At 39.8% G+C, this 25,445-nt stretch overlaps 1 pseudogene; it reads left to right on the forward strand.

Moving 5' to 3' along the window:
* The first annotated feature begins 24,928 nt into the window (after nucleotides 1-24,928).
* On the forward strand, nucleotides 24,929-25,047 carry LOC117514848 (annotated as a pseudogene).
* The last annotated feature ends 398 nt before the right edge of the window (nucleotides 25,048-25,445 follow it).

Raw genomic sequence — 25,445 nt, forward strand, 5'->3', positions numbered from 1 at the left:
AATTCTGTGAAAAATAACTTTAAAAGAATATTTATTTCATTCTGACTTTAAGGCCAGAGATTTGACAGTTCCATCCTCTCTAAAGAAGTGCTTCTGTCCCCGTAATCCAATTTTAACCTTTATTTATCAGGAAAGGCTTTGGTCTTTTCAGCACCTTCATATTCCCGCAGTGACACATTCTCAGGCTTGTGAGCTGTGCAGAGCTCCGGTACTTTGGAGGAAAAATTAGGACATTACCACTGTGGCATTTGAAAATCATAAATTACAATAATGTGACTGTCAGATGCAAAGCTGCTGTAAAATACAATGGTAATCTCAGGAGTCCGACCTTCTGCATGACTTTGATTTGTAACTTTGAAAATCCTCTGTAGTCAAAAAAAAAAAAAAAAGGTGCTCCTGACTTATTTACATGAAAAAGGAAAATTAAAGTGATCCATTTTCACTTTTATCCTGTACCTGGCATTTTGACAGATGGCGCTTATTGTTTTGCAAATTGCATTTTGACAACCGGTGAGCAATTACACAAACGAAAAAAAAAAAAAAAAACCCAGAACAATCACAAAACAACTAAAAAAAGAATTATATCTAATTTGAACAATGATAATTCAATGAGATCACATGAAATGTAGACTCTGGGGGAGAATCAGAAGGTACTCTTTGGTTATGTCTTATAATATTTTAATAATCAATGTAAATGTAAATTAAAGGCGTATTTCTAATAAGATACCTTAGCTTTAGGAATAAAACAGTTCTATCTGACATTTGAAAATCCCTGGTGGCTGATTAGCTGCAGTCATGTCATACGTTGCACTGAAAGAACGTGAAAGTGAAGAACGTTGAGAGAAATTTAAATGTTTATTGAACAAATGTCAGATTCAAAAAGACATTATCGTAATAAATGAAGAGAATCAACTCTGGATTTGAGTGTTTTTGCTTTTGACACTGGCTGCAGGAAAATCTGTTTCATTTTCAAGGCTGATGTAGGAGAATGATACTCGAGAGCTTTCCTGATTGTGTGCTTATTCTACCCGACAGCACATTTGACACAACAGAGACACAGTCAGTGGCTCCTTTCTCCTCTATGTTGACTGTTGGCCTCTGCACCGACTCCTGTACTCGCACCTCCTTTTGAGGCCAAGCACGTAGCCACAGACCCTGTTTTTCCTATTCGCTCATATAATACTCTGACAGTCGTAATACATCTCTCGACCATGTAGCGTATATATCTGCACAGTAACACGGCGACTGTTTTATTGCTGTGTAATTTTCCTCAGATCGCAGGCCCGTATCGGCAGAGCCGGAGTCAATGTACCTTTGATAATTGCTGTCCTTGTATGTTAACCTTGTTTGAAGAAGGGCCAGTCAGGCAGGTTTTAAGTTGCTGGGATACAGAGGACAGCAGAAGCATTAAAAAACATATTCTGTAATATTAATAATAATAATAATAATAATAATAAGGTACATGTGCTTGCTAGTTGAACTCCCTTTTGATTTAGGAACTGGCTTAATTTTTTGTGGCATAGATTCAACGTGGAACTGGAAACTTTGAAGATTCTGATCCAAAATAAGATGGTAGCATTATGGTTGATACACCATGACACCATCATGATATAAGGCAGGGTGAGTCCATCGTTTCTTGTTGTTTCTGCCGTATTCTGACCCCACCATCTGAATTTCATAGAACAAAGAGACCAGGCAATGTCTTTCCATTGTCCTATTGTCCACTTTGGTGAACACCTCCCCACTTTAGACTTTAGTTTCTTGCTCTTAGCTGATTGTAGTGGCAACTGGTGTGGTCTTTTGTTGCTGGAGCCCATCTGCTTCGAGGTTTGATGTGTTCTTTCCGAGTATGGTTATAATGAGTGGTTACTTGAATTTTTGATACATAGGACTCAGAATGTGGAGCTCACACAGGAACTGGCCAGGTCTGGGAGCATGCCCTCATGCAATGCGGTGCTGCATCTACCACACTATGGAATCATCTCTTGACCCTGATGTCAACCACCCAGTCATTTGTCTACTGCAGCCAGGTGAAATGTGGGTCTCACCAGGGCACCTAGATGCTGGATCATACACAGAGTAACATGATATATGGCCAGAATGAGTGGATGTTTATTAAAGTTGAAGAAATGCCCAACCTAAATGAAATTAATTTTGTGACCCCAACACATCGTAAAAAGGCAAAAATATAACCATTTTTCATGAGTTCTTTTCATTGCTGCCATGTCTTACCTGTGATGATGTCATCAGTTTGTGCTGGTCTTTCCCAAGTTTCATAAATGTCTTGGATGACCCACAATAACTTTTGTTTTGCATGGGGAATTATTTTTTGGAAAATTCATTAAATTATTTTCTACATGCATGCAGGGGTGGTGGCCAAGTGGCTAGTGTGCTTGGTTTCAGTGCAGAAGATTCCCGGTTCAAATCCCACTCCTGCCACATTTCTTCATGTGAAGTGGAGTTGCATCAGGAAGGGCATCTGGCGTAAAACCTATGCCAATTCAACATGCATATCCACCTTGGGTTTGCTGTGGCGACCCCGAGTGCAAACAAGGGAGCAGCCGAAGGGATTTACTTTGCAATTTTTCTGGGTGTATCTAATGCCTGGTTCACATGGAAAGATAATTAGGCCTATATGGGACCCGATCTTCCCCTTCTGACAATCTTAAGGACACCCCAATTGTTGTGATGACACTAAGGATAATCTTATCAGATATTCCTGCCTGTGTGTGGTGTGTTAAGAGCGGTTTGATCTGCTTGGAAGGACATCAGGAGCGCTCCAATAGCAAATCGGGGATATCCAAGATGTTTGATTTTCTTGGGCTGATATCGCAGAGTGTGTGTTGTCCCCCGACCACAAATGAGCACACAGCCTGCTGAATGTGACATGCAGCCAATCAGAAAATGAGGTGATGGATGCACGGAGCGAAATCTAAAATCATAACAGCTGTTCTGACATATGACAAAGTCCGGTGGTCGAGCTGTCTCCACTCCTTTGTATCCATTGTATCATTGTTTCCTCTGTTGCAAACAGTCCACAAACTATCTCTGCTTGTTTAATCTGAAGTCAAGTTTAATCTTGAGAAATTTTGCGAGATTTCCTGTCTGACCTGAGAATGTTCGTGTGTGAAATCTGTTCGTGTGTGGTGTGTTGACTTCACCGTGTGGCTGAACACCACACACTGTACGACCAAAACTGTTAGATTTTTTTATCTCCGTGTGTGGTCTCTCAGGTTTTAGAAAACTACAGATAATTTTAAAATCTTGCCGTGTGAACCAGGCTTTAGGTGTAACAGACACTCCAAGATGTCAACATCCAGAGCCACACCATCTGAGCTTCAAAACTGCTCTTCAGAAAACCTACGAGTGATGTCGCAGAGGGTTTGTTGAGTATGATTGCTTATACAGTAATTCCTTTGATCTAATTTAGCTCAACATCACAATTTTAGATAGTTGTAGAGATAGTCAGTGTAACTGTGGCTCATCCTGAAGCTGCTTCTTGTGATAGAGTTTCCAGTAGTCCAAATTTTTACAAACGCTTGTATTCATAGACTTGCTGTTGTGTTGAAAAGGCTTTCACTCAGTTGATTGCCACCTGTTACAAAGAAGAATTGACAGTATGCCCCAGTGGGGTATCTACATTGAGGTAATTGAGTGGAACTTAAACCCTTTTCACACCAGGCCTGCATAGCGTTGCATTGTGCTGAATATGTAGTACCCAGGAATGGCTTCGTAAGTTGCGTGCAGGGGGAGACCTTGGCTCCATGACGCTGTTTTTATAGTCTACCTGGACAGACAGATGGATTTGATACATTGGAAAAAAGTCAGAATACATTATTTCCAGGAGTTAATGGACTTTATTTATTGTGCCACAATCGTGAGAGAACTTGAGGAGGTGAAGGCGGAGCTGCACCTGGCAATCGTGCGCGCAATCCATCAGTGAGGAGTTATAGTGGATGTAAACATGTCTGCTGGTTGGTGATCCGTCCATGAGGAGTTGTAGTGGATGTGGAAGCTTGGCCTGCCTCTTCTTCTGTTGTTTTGACGCATCACTGCCAGCAAAGTTCAGCGGGGTGAATAAAATCGAACAATGCATGTATGTACTGTTAAAAAAAAACCTAAAAGTATTTTACGCCGGACTGGCATAGGGTTGTGTACAATTGTGGAGCTGTGGTAACAGTAGTGCAGTGTTGCATAGACTTACATACAGTAGTGGAGTGTTGTGTAGACTTGCATAGAGCACTGCATCTGGTGCTCTACGCCGAAAGTCGGGAAATAAATGAAACGTTTAATTTTTTGCATCCATTTCATGGACCGCTTTGCGTCTCTATTGCCACGTAGGACTGCGTAAACTTGAAGTAGGGCTGCATAAGCTCAGCATAGTTGATACACCGCATTATGCAACGCTGCATGAAAAGGGTATTCAGGGTAAACACTTACCTTTGTTGGCATTTTCGTTCACATGGCCACAGAGCTTTTTATTTATTTATTTTTTTGGAAGACATTAAAAACTGATATAAGGGTTGGGTCCCTTATTGAGTGTCAAAAATTGCCTCATCCATCTTTGAAGACATATTGTTGGTTTCATATTTTGATTCTCAAGAACTGTGAGCCGATTGGGCCTCTGCAGGATGTATCATATTACCTGAAAGCGCGCTTCAGCCCTTCGTTTCATCACCGCCAGTCAAATTTCTTTTCAAATCCCATTACATCATAAAAGACATCATGAGCTTTGCGTACAGACAGGTTTCATTTCAGATACTTTTCCGCCCCACCGCCTCACACTGAATCCCTCCATATAAAATCTCACGGCGGCCCCTCACGACTCATAACATGTCACTTCCCTACGAGTCATAATTCAATAAGGTCGACACGGCAGACACGTTGCAGCCGGATGGTCACTCAGTCTCATCCTTACACATTCTTCTCATTGACAGATAAGATGCAGTGGTTGCACTGTGTCACTTTTATTCTGGGGGAGCACTGTTGGCGTCTGTCCCCTTGATCAAATCAGCCCTCCTGCAATATCCCCCACCACTGGCCCCCTTTGACTTCTCTGTGCCTGCTGGCATTTCAAAAGTGAATCTCTTGTGTAACAGAAAGCACTGCGAAGGCTGCTGATCTCAAAATGGTGCCATTTCTTTTCACAATCTCCCCTCAGAGCTTCTACTCACAGAGGAGGATCATTCAGCCATCAAAAGCCATTTTACATTTTCTTCTGAAGTATACAGCTGACAGTTTAATCTCGTATTTTTTACTATAACTGTAGTATTGATGAACAAAAGTTGGCTTTTCTAGGAAGTTGAACTTGTGACCCTGACATACACAAAGAACTCCTTCAAACACTACAGTCTAAGCACACCAAAAAAAAAAAACCTCAATCTGTCACCTTCTCAGCTTTGTTCCATAGAGAAATACGGCACGGCTGGAGCAAAGTCCTGGACGAGCTAATGAGCGGGGGGTATGTGTGGCTGTTCTGACACTCCTATCTTTCTGAGGACCACTGTGTGCATCCTTGTATTCCATAGCATCAAGCAGATGAGAGTTTAACTCCTCCTGGACAGGACACCAGTCTGTCACAGGTTACCTCCCCAGCCAAGGCCTTGACGGATTTACAGGTTGCTGGAATGAAACAGTGGTGGTGAAATCGAGATGAAGAGCCTTATTGGGTATCGGCCCGATCCCGTATTCATTTACTCGTACTTGTAATCATAAAATGCCTCCGATACCGTGACCCGATACCGCTTTATAGCAGTGTGATGTCAACCTCTCAATGTGGGATTTTTACGCAAACGCTCCGAAATTTCCAGACTAAGTCGAAATACGTCTGTCAATGCTGTCCATTAATGAGAGCTGAGAGCTGAGAGCTGCAGTCCATCATGTGAAGAAAATACACACACAGTAAATAAAAAGTCTTACCTGTTCGTGGAATTCATCATCATACGTAAGGTTAGACCTTACCTGTGTTAAGCGCTTTGGGGCAACTCTGTTGTGATTTGGCGCTATATAAATGAAAATAAATTGAAATTGAAACTGAAATACGATCCTGAAGAATAATCCACATAAAGCCTCCTGAGTTTGGAACAGAACATCTGAAAATACTTTAATTCCTCATGTGGCTGGAAAAAAGTTCCTCTGTGACTTCGACACTTTGCACCGCAGTTCCTCCATCAGAACTCAGATCAGGGCTTCAGCGGCGGAGATTGTCCATCAGGTTAGTGAGGTTCAGCCTTTGGTGTGGGTGTTCAGTCATCTCAGTCCGCTACAGGGGTAATCTGTTTGCGGAATCTCTGTCACGCTGCGTTCGGAATCTCTGTGATGCTGCGTTCAGAACCTCCGCTTGCTTCCACGAGCTGCACTTTGCGCCAGAAGTTGGTTCATTGAGCGCCTCATTAATTAAACGGCTTATTTACCACAGGTAACACGCGATTCTGCCTGAACGTGAGGAAATTATCCCAGGATCCTCAAAGGAAAAATAAAATAATGTTAAAATTACTAAGTTTTGCCTCCTTGTGTCGTGACACCGTGTGTGTGTGTGTGTGTGCACGTGCGCATGTGTGCATAAGCTGTGCTCCTCCAATATTTACATGTTCCACCTTTGGGTGAAAAAGAAAAATTATGGTTTGTATTTGTGTATGTTACCTGTACATATTTAATTAAAAGTTAAAAAAATAGTGTGGAGAGTGAAAGGCTGTTTAGCTCAGTGTTGTAGATAAAAACAGAAACAGGCTCACAGCTGATAATGTAGAGAAGCTGCTTTTCATCAAAATGAATCTGCCCTCACATTTTCAAAAAAGGCTTTTCATCTTCACAGACATAAGTATTCGTATCGGTACTCGGTATCGACGAGGACCCAAATATATGTACTCGTACTTGTACTCAGTCTGGAAAAAAGTGGTATCGGTGCATGCCTAGTATCCAATCACATCCACAGAAGTCTATTAATCCTTCATAGTTATCATGGGTGTCTTGTTTCAGTCTCCTTCTTGCATGGTCTTTCATGTTTCTCTTCGTATGTCTTAAAGACTGTTCAACTCCAAGAGATATTCAGTGACTTGGAGATGTACATGTATCCATCTCCTGACTTATCACTTGTAGGCCATTTCCAGTTCTGCTGCTTGCCCCTCCTCTTTGCAAAACATGTTAATTCCTCTCAGGTCTCCACGGTAACACTCGGTCCTGCAGCCACACCTGCAGCGGTTGCTACCTGTAATGACAAAAGGCAAACTGCCTGTTTGAATGAAGTCTCATCCACCCAAAATACTGTGTGTGCCAGTATGGGCCATCTCTGTGGAAGGAAATCTGTGCCATCAGCGTTTGAATTTGAATTTTTAAGGTTGAAATTTTTTTTAGCATCAAAATCAGAGTTTGAAGGTGAATTTCTAAGGTTGAATTTGTTTAGCATCAAAATATTCAGCCTCAAAAAGTTCAACCTAAAAAAATTCAACCTAGAAAAAAACTGAAACCTAAAAAAATTCAACCTCAAAACAACAGAAAAGCAGGGAGAAACAATCTATCCCTGTCTCAATCATCCAATGTTCAGCAATGTATCACATCATCTTCTCCTTTCAATTTGGTCTAGGTGTCACATGACCAATGGAGCAAAATATGATTGGTTGAACGTTGGATGATTGAGACAGGGATCGGGTGCTTCTGCTCTTCTATTTTTTGAGGTTGAATTTTTTTTTTTTAGGTTGAACTTTTTTGAGGATTAATTTTTTTTATGCTAAACCAATTCAACCTTAGAAATTATCCATAGTTACAGTCCTTCCCTGGTCCATAAATGGTTCCATCAACTTCAAAACAACATTCTCCATCTCAGTCCCATTCTCCATCTGCCCCTCAACTTGAAAGAGGCTATTTCTCAGGTGTTCTGTGAGTCAGTGTGGTTGTGGGGCAAACGGTGCTGTCAGGTACTCAGCTCTTTTGAACTGGCTTATTTATATAACAAAGGGAGGAGGTTTGTGGCATGAAAATTCAGTAATGTATATCTTCTATTATACATTCCAAATCTAAGGTGGAACTCTGCTAATGTATACTAAGGTACACCTAAATATCTTAAAAATGCAGAGGTGGTGGACAAGTGGTTAATGCGCTTAGTTTCAGTGCAGAAGGTTCCGGGTTCAAATCCCACCCCTGCCACATTTCTCAATGTAATGTGGAGTTGCGTCAGGAAGGGCATCCGGCGTAAAACCTGTGCCAATTCAACATGCAGATCCAACTTGGATTTGCTGTGGCGACCCCAAGTCCAAACAAGGGAGCAGCCAAAGGGACTTACTTACCTAAATATCTTAAAAAAAAAAGAAAGAAAGAGAGCAGAGCCACTTAGGTGCCTGGTCTTGAGAACTAGGGATGGCAGGCATGCTAAACTTTGGGGGGATTTTCACTGCAGAGTAAGTCTGCTCTCTGGTCCTATGAGTGATTATCTCTCAAAAACCAGCTGAAAAAGTAATTTACTGAAAAAGTAATTTACTGTAAATTCATCAACAGGTCCCAAAAACTGTCATACATACATTTTATATCTGTATTTGTAATTTCCAACTCCATACACAAAGGACTCAGTGGGAAGCGATCCCATGACCTTCTTGCTGTGAGGCAACAGTGCTAACTACTAAACTACTGTGCCCCTCCAAATAATAATAATAATAATAATAATAATAATAATAATAATAATAATAATGTTTGAACTTCAAAAATTCATGTGAAAATTTATATGTTGTCACGGCTTTTGAGGAAGTAGAAACCAAAATGCAGGATACGAGCCAGGCTTTGTAGATAAAGTGTATTTTATTTCAGAGCAGAATGGAGGGACAGACAGAAATGCTGAGCTGGAAGAATAGAGAACACACAGACTGACCTGGAGATAGACGAGAAAACAGTGATGAGGACACGAGAGACAGATGCACAAGAACGTAGGAGTCAATTGAACTGTGGACAACCACCAATCACTCTGTGGGGAAGTAAACAAATGAACTAGCAATGAAGGGCAACATACATGAAACTAATATACAGGGGAGTGATGAGTAATGAGGGACAGGTAAGTATTTAACACACAACACAGGCATGTTAATAGAGAGGCAAGATGAAGTGATAGTATACACACACACACACACACACACACACACACACACACACACACACACACACACACACACACACACACACACACACACACACACACACACACACACGGTGATCAAAACGGGGGAGGATGATCAAAAAGGGGAGTTGGTGCCTATAAAAGTTGGTGCCTATAAAAAATACACAAGACACACAAAACAACCCAGGGAATAAGTAGTGGTAAGGATCAGTGCCATTAACTGTACAATAAATTATTACATATGCTGTATGTCTATTAAGATTTTTGAAAACCAAAATCTTATGAATGGAAGCAAAAAATATGAAAGCATTTCACTTAGACAAAATGAAGACACTGCAGAATCACATATGCAGCATAATCAGGTAAACCTTTGCATTGTTGAAAGCAAGTCCAAATGTGAGCAAAGCTCACAGTTTTAAAATTAATTAATTCAAAATCAGTCAGCTTGAGATTCAAAACTTTTAAGTTTAAAGAGCAAAACGTGAACAGAATAAAATGTGAAAATGAGTTTAAAATGGGGGTTGAGGAAAAAATGCGAGCAACAGCAGTAAGAAATTAATCTTTCATATTTTCTCAGGTATTCCCTCCACAAAAACTAAGAAGAAAGACAGCAGGACTAAGAATACCAGCGATCCAAAGTGATTTTTTCATAGTTTACATACACTGATGTTCAGTTTTCTCAAACAGCACAACGCCACAGATGTCGCAAGTTTTGAGGGAGTGTGCAGAACCGACTTGAGTGGGCAAGTGCTCACATTTGATGGCGTCTGGTGGCTCATCAACTCTATGCAAAGGAGATGTACATTTGCACATTTTAAGAGGCCTTTTATTGTGGCCAGCCTAAGGCACACCAGTGCAATTATCATGCTGTCTAATCAGCATCTTGATATGCCACACTTGTGACGTGGGATGGATTATCTCGGCAAAGGAGATGTGCACACTACCACAGATTTAGACAGATTAGTGAACAATATTTAAGAGAAATAGGTGTTTTGTGTATATAGAAAATGTTTTAGATCTTTGAGTTCAGCTCATGAAAAATGCAAAAACAAAAGTATTGCATTTATATTTTTGTTCAGTGTATATTATTATTGTTATAATTATTACTATTATTATTATTGCTGTTGTTATGAAGTGCTTCACAAATTCAATATATTAAAAGGCAGCATTAAGCAATCTTATTAAAGATTAAAATACATTAAATTAAAAGATCTAATAGAAAATGCACATGCAATGTAAAAATTACATTCTAAAATTTTGAATATTACACTTTTTTTCTATAATATATATTCTGAGCCCTGTTGTTGTTTGGTAATTAAGATCACACAAAACAAAAATGTATTTTCTTCCACATGATGTGGACTAAAGCTTACAAGTTTATAGATACAATTAATATGAATATACTCTATTCTTCATATGGACATATTTTGCAAGAAATTATTGAAACTGGCAAAAAAGAGGAATGAATTAATAAAATAAATACATAAGGGGGGGCAAGAGGGGTGAAGCCGCATCTCACAATGTTAAATAAATGGACCTGGATCTATTGCTAAATAAAATGGGTTTTCCCTTGCCCCTAGTCCAACCCTTTATTAATTTTCTTGAAAATTGGACTAATAGTTTTTGCATAATCCTGCGGACAGACACACAAATGTCTGCAAATAACATCGTTGGAGATAATAATATACACATTGGTGGGCACAGCTAACCAAAATGTTAGCTTCAATAACTGGTAATCAGCTAACTGAAAAGTTACCCTTTTTAACACAAAATCAACAAACTGCTAAAAACTTATCGGAAGCTACAGATGAGCGATAACTTTAAATTTTATCTCCCATACACTCTCAGCTATTAACAAGCTGATTTTGATTTTAAACACCACCAAAGCATCTATTAGAATCAAACGCATTCACAAACCCAAACAGGCAATGAGCCAGAGCTTGTCTTTGTGCACTCTGCCCCCTGCTGTAGGAAATTGTCATATACCTTGAGAGAACACAATGGTCCGGCGCTGAGGCAGAGGTCTTGAAATGGAAAGCTTGTATGAATTATGGTTTTGCTTTATAAATAAAATTATTCCAGATAGAATAACTACATTAATGTAAACTCTTAAAATGTACAAAGTGATATATAACACATATCTGTTAATTTTAAAATAATGCACTCATTCTTAAGATTTGAACATTAACACACAGATGCCCAAAGGGATTATGGGTAAACTAAGCCTCCGCTCATACTGACTGGTTGATTAATTCATTCTGTGTAAAAACCAACACAAGTGAATCAATGTAACGTGTTGGTGTTTACAAATAAATGTGCTTTTATAAAATATGTCATTTTTGTCATTTGTATAAAAAAAGAAAGAAATTTTCAAGATCCCGCTAGACAGCGCCTAAGTGCATGCGTGATGACATCACAACTCTATCCGGTTAGGGAGACAAGGTTTCTTTCAGTAACAAGACCTATCAAAAATCTTTCTCGTGTGCAGTTGGAGTTGTGTGGTGATAGGAATCACCTTTTGAATGTTTGAATAACGATGTCAGTCGCAAAAAGAAATCAAATAATAGTGAAAACATGTTCGGTTCAGTGTCATAATGCATCAATCAGTTGCTTTGTGAGGCGTCATAACATCCGATCGGTTAGCGGCTCCATGCGGTGTCAAAACGGATCAATCAGTCGCTCAGTGAGGCGTCATAACATCCGATTGGATAGTGGCTCTGTGCGGTGTCAAAACGGATCAATCAGTCACTCCGTGAGGCGTCATAACATCCGATCGGTTAGGGCTTGGTGCGGTGTTATAACAGATCAATCAGTCGCTCCGTGAGGCGTCATAACATTAAGCCTAGCTCACATGGCAAGATAATTAGGCCGATATCAGACCCGATCTTCCCCTTCCAACAATCTTAAGGACGCCCCGACAATTGTGATGATGCTAAATATAATCTTATCAGATATTCCTGCCATGTGTGGTGTGTTAAGAAGGACGTGAGAAGTTAAATGTGACATGCAGCCAATCAGAATGTGAGGTGTCTGACCTGGGAATGTTCGTGTGTGTTTTTACCGTGTGGCTGACACCACACACTGTACAACTAAACCTGTCAGATCTATGAATTTTTTTTATCTCCACGTGTGTGGTCTTTCAGGTTTTGGAAACCTACAGATAATTTTAAAATCTTGCGGTCGACAACACTGTGATATAACCGGTCGCCAGTAGATGGCAGTGTTCTATCCATTTTGATGCCGTTATATCACATGGCTTGAATAACAATTTAACAGACTTTTTGGCTTTGCAAATGCTTTTTTTTTTTTTTACCCAAATGAAAAAAATGACATATTTTACAAAAACACATTTATTTGTAAACACCAACACACATTACATTGATTCACTTGTGTTAGTTTTTACATAGAATGAATTAGTCAACCAGTCAGTATGAGCGGAGGCTAAGTTTACCCATAATCCCTTTGGGCACCTGTGTGGTAATGTTCAAATCTTCAGAATAAAAAGTCCCTTCGGCTGCTCCCTTGTTTGCACTCGGGGTCGCCACAGCAAATCTAAGGTGGATCTGCATGTTGAATTGGCACAAGTTTTACGCCGGATGCCCTTCCTGACGCAGCTCCACATTACATGGAGAAATGAGTACATTATTTTAAAATTAACAGATATGTGTTTTATATCCACTTCATACATTTTAAGAGTTTACATTAATATAGCTAGTCTATCCGGATTAATAATTTTCTTGAAGCCATAAGTGAAACCTGTTTCCCATTTCAAGACCTCTGCCTCATCGCTAGACCACCGTACATGGTTAAGGAATAATGATTTTTTTTTTTTTTTTTTTGTGGCAGTTTGGTAGTCAGGTCGTTTCTGCTGGGGCAGAGTTGAGCTCGGCTTCTCTTACCTACCTCACTACTGCAAAATACATAGCAGACAGGAATAAAAGAGATTATAAATGCTTTTCAAGTTACTATTTTTAAAATTAATGTTAGCGCTCTAAAAGTTATCGTAACTGAATTTATCGGAAGATAATTGGTCCGATGATGGTTTTAAAACTTATCTGAAAAGTTAATCCACTAACAAAAACATTAGCCTCGATAGTTATCTGTTATCGGATTATCTGAACAGTGCCCACCACTGAATATACATATATAAACCATTAAAAAGGATAAAATTACTACACAAATTAAGTGACTCACAGTGGGTAAGAGAAAATAAATATGTTCTAAGGTTTGAGTTAGAACATTTAAATGAATGTAACTGGAAATGTGGGAAGATTTCTTTCATTCCATTAAAAACGTGCATGATCATAAAAAGCTCTATAGTTTACTACTGTCCTTTTCACCTTTGAAACACAGAGTGAGCTACCAGCCCAAAAATGCAAAGCACCAGGAAGTACATAATGTTCTGCAATTTTTGAAAGATAACAGGAACAGCAAGGCACTGGAATGCATTCAGTCCTGACATCAGATCATTTCCACATCTCACTGGGCTTTCAACTGTGATGCTGAAGAATGTAGCTTCTAAATCCAAATGTGAAGAATAAAGACACAATCAGACAATATCATGATTAGTGTCTGCATTTGTGAGCACTGCTTCTTATTGATGGTACGTATCGTCAATAACAAACGTTTTGTTGCGATAATACTGATGTCTGAACTTAGAAGCTCAGTGATAATGTCGTCACATGTTTGCATTCGCTTGGCAGCTTCCTGACTGAAAACATCTTTGTGCACGCACACCTGGTGCCCGGATAACAGAGCTTATCTTGGAAAGCAGACTTAATAATGACCAGGCCAGCTTAATGTTGTCAAACCGTACCGCTCCCTTTCTGCTTCCCAGTCATGCTGGAAACAAGGAAATGGCACATGGTGCATTCGATTACGGCGCTTCTCACTGACCTTTACCGCTTCTGCTGTGTGATGAAATGAGGGTCTGTCTTCTGCTGTCACGCTCCAGTACAGCCTCTTTCCCCCCTTCTCTTCTTAGGAACATGCAGTTCCTGCCAGATAGCCCATGTTCAGCACACAGCTCATATCTATATTAATAAAGTCACCGGCCACCTGTTTGTCATTGATCAGCATTTGCAGAGTTGGTGTTCAGGCACCTCTGCTGTGCTCTGCACAATGACGAAGCACTCATGTTGTCTTGGTGGTGACGTTCCAATCAATTCTTGATGAAATGTTTCCATTTTCTTTTTGTCTGTGACCCATTTCCTGAAAGCCTCTGTCTGTTTCTGTTAACAATTTCCTATATTTCTCAGAATGATGGGTCTCAGCCAACACACACAGAGCCTCATTTCCAGATAATGATTGATTTTTAAAACTGTTTCCAGTCTGACTTGCATTTGTAACATCTTGTTTCCCAAAACAACCATTAATAGCCGACACACGTGGGGCCCTGCGTTTAGGAATGGGAATTGAGATGCTGTTGAGAACCAGTTCCAAATTTTTCAATCCACTGGATTTGTACGCCTCAGACATTATTAATTCCTTCTATTAATGCTGGTATGTTATTCTGACACTTATGCTTTTATGTATCATGATATCAAATCTGGCATTGTAACATGTGATCATCAGAAAGGCATTGATCAAGGTGTACAGAAAGAACAGTCCACAGAAATAAGAGTGTACATGAGGGAGACTGCAAATGGAGAATGCAAACAGGTGAATGTTCAAAATACACACTGAAGCACTTCACATGGCACAAGTGTCCATGTGGGCATAAGCAAAGACGCTAAATCTGCGTTTACACATAACGATGGCAAGTCACGAATGGCACGAAGTATACATTCTTGGCCGCTATTCGCGAATGTGATGCTTCGGTGCAGAGGCGTCAGGTGTCCTCAACAACTGCTGCAACCTGTTACCACATGTTACAATTAATGGCACATATTGCTGGAGAATTATCAGGAACCATTATGCACGATCAAGAATAATGTTCCGCGTTGTTGCACGCTATCACGCGTAAGTGCATCGTTAAGTTCTGTCACATTGTGAATGAGGCGAATTGTCTCCACACACCCATATTCATCCAACCGTCAGTTTGCTGAACAATTCAGATCGGTCCAGTTTGCTCCTCAAAATCTAGATTAATCCACAGCAGTAGAACTTTGTGACTGCATGCTTAGTTGGGCTCTGTGCCGTGGAGTGGCAGCACAGAGGAGGCTCTCGTCTTGTGCATTTTCCCAAACATCAGGCACATGAAGCAGGTGGAACACCTGCAGGAGCGCGCTGAGGAGCATTGGAAGGAAACTTTTAGCCGACTTGGCTTCACTGTCCTTCTTCAGCATATTGCAGCAATGAACCTGAATGTAGTGCAGCAGGGTTTAACTGTGCGCACGTCAGAGAAGAACACTGTCACGCTCTATTAAGGATCACCACTAATCAAGTAGTGCCTTAAACTCTGTCTACTTTTTTACTTGAATTTTATGGTGCTGTATTATTTATTGTTACTTTTCTATTTAATATGTGTGTTTTATTTGTGTGAATGGGAGCAACAGACCACCACATAATTTCCTTCGGGATTAATCAAGTATCTATCTATCTATCTATCTATCTGTCTGTCTGTCTGTCTGTCTGTCTGTCTGTCTGTCTGTCTGTCTGTCTGTCTATCTATCTATCTATCTATCTATCTATCTATCTATCTATCTATCTATCTATCTATCTATCTATCTATCTATCTATCTATCTATCTATCTATCTATCTATCTATCTATCTATCTATCTATCTATCTATCTATCTATCTATCTATCTATCTATCTATCTATCTATCTTCCATGATGGATCAACACGCTCAGTTGCGACCTCCACAACATGAGACGAAATGAGGGTGGTGCGTGACATTCGTGCAAAATTTTTTGACAGCCAAAAACATGCTCCACAAAAATCCTAAATATCACGCACCAACACACACTATTAAGAAACCTATTCAGCATTAAGTCACATTAAGAATGTCAGGAATGTGCCAAGAATGACGCAAATATGACATTCGTAACACATCCTGCCTATGTATAAACACAACATACACAGGAATACAAGGTACATTCAAAAAGTATCCAGCCTTTGGCTGTGGAAAAAATACAGCACAACATAAACAGGAATACAAGGTACATTCAAAAAGTATCCAGCCTTTGGCTGTGGAAAAAATACAGTTATTCACCTAAGGGTCTGAAATCCTAATCCCCTTTGAAGTAGTCTCCTTGGGACTACACACGCTTCTCCTAGCAGTTCTGCTATTGTTGGATGCATTTTTGGGAGGCCTCTCACTGGTGTCCAGCTAGGCCATTGCATTCAGCATGATGTCTTCTCACGACTCAAGTCAAGTCCCTTTTTTTTGTCATTTTGATGTTGGGAAACAGCCAAAAAGCAGAGGGAGACATGTCAGGAAAGCAGGGAGCCCGATGAATCATAGGAGTGTTGTTTGGCAAGGAAAGCATCAGCTGTATAAAGCTGAGTGCAGAGTTATTTTTTGCTGTTTATAATGCGTAATATTCAGATATAACAACCTGGGCTCACGGCAAGTCGTGATTCAGCAGCACGAAATATACATTAATCTATTGGTTCATGATATTGTGACGAAAAGCACCTCATTTTCGTCACAGCAGCACAAATTTATTCTAATTCATTCCGTGATGGCTGCACGAAATTAAAAGTGAAGCGGGGGGTCAGGGGTGGTTATGGTTAGGGTGGGGGTAAAGAGTAAGATTAGGTTATGGTTAAGGTTAGGGTTGGGGTCGGAGTAGGGTTAGTAATAGTGAGTTAAAAAAAACCCTGTCACAAAAATTTGACTCATTTCGTCACGGGAGCATGAAAAAAGTGAGACTTGGCTGGATATAACATACTGGCGGGTGTGATGCACATACACTCTGTATGCACACATAGCAATGCTAATAAGTGCTATTCATCACACATCAAACCACAACAAAATTGGCCTGAAAACACAAATTCAAAACTAAATAAAAGTAAAAACTTTTCCAGCCATCCATTTTCTATAACCATTTACTCCATTTAAGGGTCACAGGGGGCTGATGCCTATCTCAGCAGTCATAAAGCATGAGGCAGGGTATACCCCAGACAAGATGCCAGTCTATCACAGGGCATACAAACTTAGGGAAAAATGCAAAACTTGAAGTAGTTCTATGAGTCTTCCTTATTGTCATCATATCAGCTAGCACTCCACCTTTTTACCCGTCATACTGGCAACATTCAACGTTCCAACTCTCACTTGTACACTTCTAACTTTCATCTTCTCCCAGTGCCTGTGGACATGAAGGAATAATATCCGAGTCATTGGCCCCCTTGAATTGATAGAGGAGCCCAGGCTCACAGCCTTCTTCTTTGAGTTTTTAGTAGAACTATTCGAGGAAGAGACTTTACAACCACCAAAGTTGCCCGGGTGCACAGTGCGCTGGGTGCCAGGCCAACGGCAGGTTCGCAGCTGGTAGTTATCCAACTGCACCGCTATCAGATAAAGGACCTTATAATACAGAAGAAGAGGAAAACTGCAATATTGAGGAACCCCTGTCCAGATTTTCAAAGACTATGGTCCAGAAATGGCTGAGGAACACTCCAAATGTCAGACTGTGATGGCTGAACTATGCAGCCTCTCTCACAGGCCAGCTCTACTCTTCTTGGCTTAGCTCCAGGTAACACTCAAGAAGATGCTTTCCTCCCCAGAGTAGGCCACGAAGTTCGCCTAAAGCTACAAACAGAGCCCGAGGTCTAGCTAGCTTAGCTAGCTATGCTAGGCAAATCTTAAGAGTCTTAATTTAGGTTTGCACTGTAGACAATAAATTAACACTCAAATACACAAAGGAATAGTCTGTGTGTAAGATATTAATTCTTTATGCCTATTTTATTTTCTGCTATTTTAATTAGTTCATTAATTTATTTATTTTATGCTGTAATTTAAGATAAGGGCTGACTCTGTATTGTTATGATGAATATCCATAATCTCAAATGACTAATTAGTGTCTTTGATGAGGTCTGAGTTTAGCTGAGCTCAGGATATGTTCTGAAAACTTGCATACTATATGATGGTTAATGACCATGTTTAGTACTCTACCTTGGGTCATAGTTTTAGTTTATTTTCTCTCTTTTCTACCTTTCCTTGTCAGAAGGGTATATTCCAGTATTCTCTCAAATGCTCAAGGGTTATGGAAACATGTTGTGACACAATTTGAGATGTCTCTGAGGTAAGATGCTTCAGAGAGGGAAGCATGAATATGTCAGTTCAATAGATAAAGTTTTTTTGTAGGGGTTAGGGAAAACAAGGGGAGGGACAGGGGCAGGTGATCATGTTCCTTCTCGGGAGCGGGTTGGGGGGGGTCAGACAAATTAGGGGGTTGGTAGGTAAGGAGACCTCTACGTTCATAAGTTATATTGCATTGCTGTGTGTCACGTATGTGTTATTTTGTGCTATGATCTACAGTGGGGAAAATAAGTATTTGATCCACTGTCAATTTTGCATGTTTTCCCACCTACAAAGAATGGAGAGGTCTGTAATTTTTATTGTAGGTACACTTCAACTGTGAGAGACAGAATCTTAAAAAAAACCCAAAACAATCCAGTAAATCACATTGCATGATTTTTAAATAATTAATTTTCAGTTTATTGCATGAAATAAGTATTAGGTACAAAAGACAAACAGAACTTAATATTTGGAACAGAAACCTTTTTTGCAATTACAGAAATCAGACGTTTCCTATAGTTCTTGACCAAGTTTGCACACGGCAGCGGGGATTTTGGTCCAATCCTTCAGATCCTACAGATCTTCTCCAGGTCTTTCGGGTTTCGAGTTTCAGCTCCCTACAAAGATTTTCTGTTGAGTTCAGGTCTGGAGACTGGCCAGGCCACTCCAGGACCTTGAAATGCTTCTTATGGAGCCACTCCTTAGTTGCCCTGGCTGTGTGTTTCGGACCATTGTCATGATGGAAGACTCAGCCATGACCCATCTTCAAGACTCTTACTGAGGGAAGGAAATTGTTTGCGAATCTCACAGTACATGACCCCATCCATCCTCCTTTCAATACAGTGCAGTCGTCCTGTCCCCTTTACAGAAAAGCACACCCAAACTGATGTTTCCACCCCCGTGCTTCACAGTTGGGACAGTGTTGTCGGGGTTGTTGTCATCCTTGTTCTTCCTCCAAACATGGAGAGTGGAGTTAACACCATAAAGCTCTATTTTGGTCTCATCTGACCACATGTCATTCTCTCGTGCCTCCTTTGGATCATCCAGACGGTGACTGGTGAACTTCAAACGGGCCTGGACATGTGCTGGTTTGAGCAGGGGGACCTTGCTGCCCTGCAGGATTTTAAACCATGACAGCATCATGTGTTACTAATGTAATCTTTGTGACTGTGGTCCCAGCTCTCTTCAGGTCATTGACCATGTCCTCCTGAGTAGTTCTGGGCTTTTTTTACAGAAACCTGGTTACAGCAGGATGAATATGTTAGTTTAAATGAGTCAACACCCTCCGAGTCACACTAACTGCCAGAATGCTCGTAGCACGGGCCGAGGCGGAGGATTAGCAGCAATCTTCCATTCCAGCTTATTAATTAATCAAAAACCCAGACAGAGCTTTAATTCATTTGAAAGCTTGACTCTTAGTCTTGTCCATCCAAATTGGAAGTCCCAAAAACCAGTTTTATTTATTGTTATCTATCGTCCTCCTGGTCGTTACTGTGAGTTTCTCTGTGAATTTTCAGACCTTTTGTCTGACTTAGTGCTTGGCTCAGATAAAATAATTATAGTTGGCGATTTTAACATCCACACAGATGCTGAGAATGACAGCCTCAACACTGCATTTAATCTATTATTAGACTCAATTGGCTTTGCTCAAAATGTAAATGAGTCCACCCACCACTTTAATCATATCTTAGATCTTGTTCTGACTTATGGTATGGAAATAGAAGACGTAACAGTATTCCCTGAAAACTCCCTTCTGTCTGATCATTTCTTAATAACATTTACATTTACTCTGATGGACTACCCAGCAGTGGGGAATAAGTTTCATTACACTAGAAGTCTTTCAGAAAGCGCTGTAACTAGGTTTAAGGATACGATTCCTTCTTTATGTTCTCTAATGCCATATACCAACACAATGCAGAGTAGCTACCTAAACTCTGTAAGTGAGATAGAGTATCTCGTCAATAGTTTTACATCCTCATTGAAGACAACTTTGGATGCTGTAGCTCCTCTGAAAAAGAGAGCTTTAAATCAGAAGTGCCTGACACCGTGGTATAACTCACAAACTCGCAGCTTAAAGCAGATAACCCGTAAGTTGGAGAGGAAATGGCATCTCACTAATTTAAAAGATCTTCACTTAGCCTGGAAAAAGAGTCTGTTGCTCTATAAAAAAGCCCTCCGTAAAGCTAGGACATCTTACTACTCATCACTAATTGAAGAAAATAAGAACAACCCCAGGTTTCTTTTCAGCACTGTAGCCAGGCTGACAAAGAGTCAGAGCTCTATTGAGCCGAGTATTCCTTTAACTTTATCTAGTAATGACTTCATGACTTTTTTTGCTAATAAAATTTTAACTATTAGAGAAAAAATTACTCATAACCATCCCAAAGACGTATCATTATCTTTGGCTGCTTTCAGTGATGCCGGTATTTGGTTAGACTCTTTCTCTCAGATTGTTCTGTCTGAGTTATTTTCATTAGTTACTTCATCCAAACCATCAACATGTCTATTAGACCCCATTCCTACCAGGCTGCTCAAGGAAGCCCTACCATTATTTAATGCTTCGATCTTAAATATGATCAATCTATCTTTATTAGTTGGCTATGTACCACAGGCTTTTAAGGTGGCAGTAATTAAACCATTACTTAAAAAGCCATCACTTGACCCAGCTATCTTAGCTAATTATAGGCCAATCTCCAACCTTCCTTTTCTCTCAAAAATTCTTGAAAGGGTAGTTGTAAAACAGCTAACTGGTCATCTGCAGAGGAATGGTCTATTTGAAGAGTTTCAATCAGGTTTTAGAATTCATCATAGTACAGAAACAGCATTAGTGAAGGTTACAAATGATCTTCTTATGGCCTCAGACAGTGGACTCATCTCTGTGCTTGTTCTGTTAGACCTCAGTGCTGCTTTTGATACTGTTGACCATAAAATTTTATTACAGAGATTAGAGCATGCCATAGGTATTAAAGGCACTGCGCTGCGGTGGTTTGAATCATATTTATCTAATAGATTACAATTTGTTCATGTAAATGGGGAATCTTCTTCACAGACTAAGGTTAATTATGGAGTTCCACAAGGTTCTGTGCTAGGACCAATTTTATTCACTTTATACATGCTTCCCTTAGGCAGTATTATTAGACGGCATTGCTTAAATTTTCATTGTTACGCAGATGATACCCAGCTTTATCTATCCATGAAGCCAGAGGACACACACCGATTAGCTAAACTGCAGGATTGTCTTACAGACATAAAGACATGGATGACCTCTAATTTCCTGCTTTTAAACTCAGATAAAACTGAAGTTATTGTACTTGGCCCCACAAATCTTAGAAACATGGTGTCTAACCAGATCCTTACTCTGGATGGCGTTACCCTGACCTCTAGTAATACTGTGAGAAATCTTGGAGTCATTTTTGATCAGGATATGTCATTCAAAGTGCATATTAAACAAATATGTAGGACTGCTTTTTTGCATTTACACAATATCTCTAAAATTAGAAAGGTCTTGTCTCAGAGTGATGCTGAAAAACTAATTCATGCATTTATTTCCTCTAGGCTGGACTATTGTAATTCATTATTATCAGGTTGTCCTAAAAGTTCCCTGAAAAGCCTTCAGTTAATTCAAAATGCTGCAGCTAGAGTACTAACGGGGACTAGAAGGAGAGAGCATATCTCACCCATATTGGCCTCTCTTCATTGGCCTCCTGTTAATTCTAGAATAGACTTTAAAATTCTTCTTCTTACTTATAAGGTTTTGAATAATCAGGTCCCATCTTATCTTAGGGACCTCATAGTACCATATCACCCCAATAGAGCGCTTCGCTCTCAGACTGCAGGCTTACTTGTAGTTCCTAGGGTTTGTAAGAGTAGAATGGGAGGCAGAGCCTTCAGCTTTCAGGCTCCTCTCCTGTGGAACCAGCTCCCAATTCGGATCAGGGAGACAGACACCCTCTCTACTTTTAAGATTAGGCTTAAAACTTTCCTTTTTGCTAAAGCTTATAGTTAGGGCTGGATCAGGTGACCCTGAACCATCCCTTAGTTATGCTGCTATAGACGTAGACTGCTGGGGGGTTCCCATGATGCACTGAGTGTTTCTTTCTCTTTTTGCTCTGTATGCACCACTCTGCATTTAATCATTAGTGATTGATCTTTGCTCCCCTCCACAGCATGTCTTTTTCCTGGTTCTCTCCCTCAGCCCCAATCAGTCCCAGCAGAAGACTGCCCCTCCCTGAGCCTGGTTCTGCTGGAGGTTTCTTCCTGTTAAAAGGGAGTTTTTCCTTCCCACTGTCGCCAAGTGCTTGCTCACAGGGGGTCGTTTTGACCGTTGGGGTTTTTACGTAATTATTGTATGGCTTTGCCTTACAATATAAAGCGCCTTGGGGCAACTGTTTATTGTGATTTGGCGCTATATAAATAAAATTGATTGATTGATTGATTGATTTCTCAGCATCATCCTTACCCCACAGAGTGATATCTTACATGGAGGCCCAGATCGAGGATGATTGACAGCAATCTTGTGTTTCTTCCATTTTCTAATAAGTTGTTGCCTTCTCACCAAGCTGCTTGCCTGTTGTCCTGTAGTCCATTCCAGCCTTGTGTAGGTCTACATTTTTGTCCCTGGTGTCCTTAGACAGCTCTTTGGTCTTGGCCATGGTGGATAGGTTGTGGTGTGATTGATTGAGTGTGTGCACACGTGTCTTTTATACAGGTAACAAGTTCAAACTGGTTCAATTAATACAGGTAAAAAGTTGAGAATAGAAGGGCTTCTTAAAGAAAAATTAGCAGGTCTGTGAGAGCCAGAATTCTTGCTGGTTGGTAAGTGATCAAATACTTATTTCATGCAATAAAATGAAATTGAACTATTTAAAAATCATACAATGTGATTTTCTGGATTCTGTCTCTCACAGCTGAAGTGTACCGATGATAAATTTACAGACCTCTCCGTTCTTTATAGGTGGGAAAACTTACAAAATCGACAGGGGATCAAATACTTATTTTCCCCACTGTATGTGGTTCTACTCGCTACTTCCTTCCTGCGTCTTAGAACTGACCTGCCATTTGCCGTAACATGACTAGCTTGGAGGGGAGGGGGTACCTGTGGACAAAGAATATGACATATTAAAAATCTAAATGCAGATGTGATGTTTCTTTAGGAGACAGACCTTCAAAAGACAGATCATAGAAAGTTGAGCCGGTGGTGGCTAGAACAAATCTTTCGTTTCTAACATAATTGTAAAACAAGGTGTGCAGCCATATTAGTCACAAAAAATGTTCACTTTATTCCCAGTAATGTTATTTCAGACATAGAAGGGTGCTATATAATTATTTCTGGCATGTTGTATCAGAAATAAAAATAGTAGTTTTGCGCACATCCAATGCTAATTAGGCCAGGTGCAGGACAATCAACAACAGCAGACAAAAAAAAAAAAAAAAGAAAGAAAATCTGCACATCGGTAAAGCTACCAAAATATTTAATTGACCAAAAGCAATGTTTTGACCCTGAGGTCTTCTTCAGGCAACTATGGCTTTTGGTCAATTAAAGATGTATCAGAAACCCATAGTTTGAGCATCAATTTACACTCCTAGTTGGGACGATCCTAATTTCTTTAGCACTGTCTTAACCTTTAATTGGTAATGTGAACTCTCACACTTATTCTAGGTGTGGATATGAACTGCGTTATTGACCCAGTCCTAGACAGATCAACCTCTCGCGTTATCCCTCTTTCAAAAATGTCACAGACCTTGTCCACCTTTATGGATCAGTTTGGTTACATAGATCTCTGGAGATTCACATACCCTTCTTCCAGGCAATTTTTTTTCTCACATGCCCATTGTTTTTTCCCGCATTGATTATTTGTTCATTGATAAAAGTTGTATTTTCTCACTTACTTCTGCACAGTGTCTGCCATAATGGTTTTTGATCATTCAACCATTGTTTTAGATCTTCATATCAACTAAGTGAGTGTTTTATATTTGTAAATTGTTAAATCTATTTTTCTTTTTACCAAATAAATACGTAATAGTAATAGTTACGTAATAGTTTGTTTTTAATTGTTACTAGTTTGAATACAAGAAAAGTCTCAATTTTAAATAACAGATTTTTTTTATTGATTTATTTTTAACTATCTAGTAATCAGACCTTAAAGAAAATAGCACAGCACTGTTTTGTGTATATTTATATTTTAAGAAATATATTTCTTGACTTGTCCCATATCAGGAACATTTCAACATTTCCTGTGCAGAGAACCTTGCAAATCCAGATGCACTTCCAGAAGTCCAGAAGGAAGAAGAGAACATCTCTGCTCTTCAAAATGTGAGGAAAATGTCTCCAAAAACTCCACCAAGACGTCGAAGCTGCAGAGTAGACCTTCTGGTTAAATGGTCTAGCTCACCTGTCCTCTCTACTGCTATGCATCTAAATAAAACAAATCTCTTTAAACAGCAAGTATCTTTGAAAAAAGCTGTTTCCTTTTATATTTTAATATCAAATGAATGAATCATTAAACATTTCCATGAAGTCAAAGTTCAGTCAATAAGACACTTGCAGAGGTAGAAGCCCTGCTCCTATTGTGCACAATTTCAAAGCATTCACAATCACTAGAATAGTTAAATTCATATTTTAGTAGTTAGTCTGTCCTGATTACGCAGCCCGTCTGCTTTGTGTGAGCCTGATCCCATTAGATCTCAGAAGCTAAGCAGTGTGGGGCCTGGTTAGTACTTGGATGGGAGACCTCTTCGGAACACCAGGGGCTGTGTGTGCTTCTCCGGGTTAGACTGGAGTTGCGTCAGGAAGGGCATCCGGCGTAAAACGTTTGCCAAATACCAATGCAGATCTGGCTGTATCCACTGTGGCGACCTCGAACAAGGACAACAACAACTCTGTCTGATTACAACATTAAAAGCAATCACATAGTTGTGTTTATAATAAATATTTTTATTTATTTATGGCGTCTTTTGTCCTGGTTGAAATGTAGATATAAATGAATTAATCTACCAGACTTAAAAATGTACACATTAATTTTCATGCTATTTTATTTGTCTAAAAATAATAAGGTTCATTGTCATGTTAATCAAGATATTTTCTCATCTGAAACAACAGCAATGGGCAAGTTATGGTTTTAATTTACAAATGAGCAAAGATTTCTAATTTCTTTTTT

The sequence above is a fragment of the Thalassophryne amazonica genome, chromosome 7 (genome assembly GCF_902500255.1).
Source record: "Thalassophryne amazonica chromosome 7, fThaAma1.1, whole genome shotgun sequence".
Classification (NCBI taxonomy): Eukaryota; Metazoa; Chordata; class Actinopteri; order Batrachoidiformes; family Batrachoididae; genus Thalassophryne; species Thalassophryne amazonica.